Below are 4,351 nucleotides of genomic sequence, written 5' to 3'. Positions count from 1 at the left end.
TTTAGTTATGCAGAAACACGCAGAAAGTTCTACAGAAATTAGTGAAACCATTGTTGTTTTAAGTGCCATTATAAGAATTCATACTCATAGACATGAGTTCTGTCAGTTTTTACAGGTCTGTTTGTCTGGTGAAGTGGGAGGTTTTAATAACAGTACAATATATATATTTTAAATGTTATCTCTTGTCTAAGAATTAAAAAAAGTATGCCACAAAAGGCATATTGACAGCATTACAGTGCCATAAATTATCATCCTGTTGATAAAGGAATATTTTGTGATGTTCTGTGGACCTTAAGACAATGAAGATGTGAATGAGAAATAGGAGTTAATCAAATATGGATGTTATTTCAAAGTAAAATATAATGTTAAAGTGGGACAGGTTTTGGAACAGCTGTCACATGACACACAGCTATGAGATTAAATTCTTTTCTTGCTGCCTTAAATCAACACTTCCACAATTTTTCCACCATATTTTCAGTACTTGTTCTATCACGTCTCTCCTGCAAGAATTCTGTTTGTGAACAACCCTTGATCTTTCCAAAATTTTCTGAGTCCTGGTTTATTTTCAACATGAAAAGGGACAGTGAAAGCACAAAAACAGAGCAGATGAAGGTATAAAAAAACAAGAGTTAGTTATTTATGTAACTACAATCTACTCTTCTTGTGTTTGGTCATTCATAGAATGAGGATGAGAATGATTCCCAAAGCTGAAAGGCATGAAATTTGAACTGCTATAAAATTTTCATTGTTGTCTTAGATAAAATACAAAAACGATATTTTAAAAATGCAGCCCTGATAAATCATTTTACCATTGAACAATGAAACCATTTAGTTATAATACTTTCAGAGCTGGTCATACTGCTTACAAGCAAAATAAATGTTTTAGCTATGTGACCAGTCAGACATTGTGTTATGCTCTTGAGTGGTGGAAAAGAGCTTCAGCAATTGTCTCTTTGAAGAAAGCCCCTGACCCCTCTGAGTAAATGTGCTGGAGGGAGGGGTTGTTGCACCACTTGGTAGTTGGGAAGGAGGCAATATGGGAGGCCCACCTCCTCAGCCCCTAGGCAGCACCAAGGGGCAAACCAAGGGCAGGTTCAGGTTCATGATCCTCCTTCTACCTGCTTAGCAATCAGAAGTGGAGAGGTATGTCTGTATACCGTTAGTGGTCTGTCTTGTAGTGAAAGTCACTAGAAGGTGTCTTTTGCAATATTTATGGAGCCTTCATGGATCTTACTTTTATGGGAGAAGCTCAGTAAACTCAGCATTTGGAGTTGCAGAAAATTTGAAGGTTAAGCTACTCCAGACAGACAACAACCCCAGCCAAAGGCAGGGAGTAGGTGCTACCCAACTCCACATTTGGGGGAAAAAAAAAATGTATCTCTTTTCATGCCACATGAGTTTGTGGGTGATAAAACTGCTGAACCCCACCTCAGCCTTCTCCAATGGATCTCAAAAGAAACGTTCTCCAAACTTTGGTATGCAACTGGAATAAAATGTATTTCCAAAAGAAAAAAAATTCATACTTGTAAAGGATGTACAGATGTACCTTTAACAACTTTTTAAAGTTGCAAAGCTACATAGTCAATGGAATAAAGGACTCCTAACACAATACTTTGTTGGTAGTAAGTATAATTCACCTGACTGGTTTTAATATGCATCTGCCTTTCTAATTCCTAGTAGGTGTTATTCATTGTGAGGAATTACCCTTAATTTTAAGGAATAACTGTGGATTTAACTGCAGCATACAGAAATTTTATGTGAACTTCTTGTGTTTGCAGTACTGTGACTCACAGCATACTCAGCTAAAGTGGGGAAAAAAAGACTTATTTTAGAACTCATATCTGAATTTAGAATGAGTTCAGTTGGGCGCAAGTCCTAATTTTGAAAGAATTTATTCTGAATCTTCTGCTTTTGATTGAGGCTATGTGTTTAAATACCCTTCAGAGCCATTAACCAAGGTGACACAGTTTAAGTAACACAGTCAAATAACAGGTTTTCCTGAAAGTAGTAGGAAACTACTTACAGTCCCAACCTCTTTTCCTTAGAAAGCATCGTAACAGGTGGGGAAATTGTGGCAGAAACTGGATCAAATAGTCACAGGACAGGCAGAGCCAAGAGCATCTCCTTCCTTTCTCCTTGCCCCTGAGCACATGGCTTCCTTCACACGTACTTTGTTGTGTCTTCCTTGGTGATGGACCATAATAGTTACGTAATCACAAAGACATGTTTGCATGGTATAAAAATGTATTTTGCCTTTATCACAACTTGTGGTTCTTTAGGATCTGGCAAAGTGTATCTGCTGCTGAATGAAACTGTGTTAAGAAGTATTTTTGATAACCAGTGTTTGTGCTGCTTAATTTTGGGTATTTTCTCTAGTTTTGTTCTAGCATTGCCAAGTGGTGCTCTCTAAGACAGTGCCTACACCTCACACATTGAAGGCAGAGAACAGAAACCACTCCCAAGGGGTTATAGATGAGACTGAAGCGACCTTAAATCCTTCTTTCTTGCATAGACTTCCAAGGTCCAGTAGGCTTTGCACCTTCCAGCATCTCTGCATCCTCATGCAACAGGCATCAAACTCATGCAATGAAAATACTATTCTAGTGGACCCATTATTTCAGGCATACTGAACTGGAAGTAATAATAAGAATAATAATAATAAAGGCCTACCAAAATCTTTACAGAGAGTGGTGAGGTGCTGGAACAGCTGCCCAGAGAAGTTGTGGATGCCCTGTCCCTGGAGGTGTTCAAGGCCAGGTTGGATGGGGCCCTGGGCAGCCTGGTCTAGCATTAAATGAGGAGGTTGGTGGCCCTGCATGGGCAGGGGGGTTGGAGATTCGTGATCCTTGAGGTCCCTTCCAACCCTGGCAATTCTGTGATTCTGTGAAAATTGTACCTATGCCATAGGATCACCATAAAACAACATAAAGGATGAAGGTGGGGTGGTGGGAAAGACCAAGGCCAAGTGCAATGATTCTATAGCCAGACTGGGCTGCTTGATCTCAAGGCCAGGAATATTCCCTGGCCCTGTTTTATCTAGCAATCTTAATATAATCCCAGAATCTAGCACAAGTAAGTTCTTTCTACATTAAAGTTTTACTGGAAAATTGGTATTACTTTATTATCTTATTTCTTTACGCTGTGTCATATCAGCAGGTCCTTGTAGAAATCTGGAGGAAAACATGAACAAGAGTTAATGTAAAACAATTAATCTCCATCTTTTTGCAGCCACGCAGTGTAATTTGTGTCAGATTTACATTAAGTTCTTGCCATAGTTTATTCAATATTAAATATTTTATTAATATTTTCCTAATATTTAAGTAATAACAAAGAATCTATTTTAAAGTCTTCTGAGCTGAAATGACAGAACAGTCAGTGTTTTCATGTTTATCTGTCCTTTCTTCCTTTCTTCCTTTTTTTCTTTTTTTCCTAGCATTGCAAGAATGTCATTAAGATCTCAAATCAGAAATATATTAAAGTTTCAAGAAACCCTATAGCAATTTCATTCTATTAACATTAATTTAGAAATAGCAATCTCCTTTTTTTGGAATACTGGCAAAACGTAACTGTCACATAATTGATATATAGGTTGCAATGAACACGTGTCTCATAACAGAGAATTAGGAGTGTTACAGATCTGAGGTTTCTTTGCATTATCCAGAAAGCCACCTGAGAGAATGTTAGCAGAATAGTTGCTTTTTCCAAGCTTTTAGATGCCCATCTTCACCTTGTAACGAAAGGTTAAATTGCATCTAGCACACAAATCTGCCAGCATGTTAGCCTGGTTATATATTCATTAATATTACCTTCAAAAGCACGTGCTCAGACTTGGTGCTTATTAGAACCAATGTGTTACTCATATGCATCTGAAGGTAACTGAGATTCTTTTCTTGTGCATTTGTTTTTAGAAGCCAAAAAGGCTGCACAATCTAATGGGGTTTTGTAAAATAGGCTGGTGTTACAGGACTTCCTCATCCTTTTGCCCAAAATAGCCCTGTAGCTTCCTGAAATACATTTTTATTTCTTGGGGTTTAAAGACTGTCTTTGGCTTCACCAGATATAGCATGTTTAGACTTGATGCTGAGTTCAGTCCTTGGTGCCCCACCATCTGGTTAAGGAAGCCCTCAGAAAGTGAGTTGCAGTGCTGAGGACTTTGTAGACCTGGGCCCAGAAAAATACTGGAAAGCTGCCTGCTCCAGCTGATCTGGGGTATAGTTTCAAGTTTGGCATTCCCATAAAAAATGTTTAATGAAAACAAAGAGTCACTTGGAAAAAAACTGGGAGACCTGAAACATGCTTTAATCAAATTCTAGCAATTTATAAGGGAATAGAAGTAAGTGAAAATTTGGGT

This window comes from Phasianus colchicus, chromosome 3 (assembly GCF_987193195.1).
Source record: "Phasianus colchicus chromosome 3, bPhaCol1.hap1.1, whole genome shotgun sequence".
NCBI classification, from domain to species: Eukaryota; Metazoa; Chordata; class Aves; order Galliformes; family Phasianidae; genus Phasianus; species Phasianus colchicus.
Note: the sequence above shows the minus strand (reverse complement) of the source record.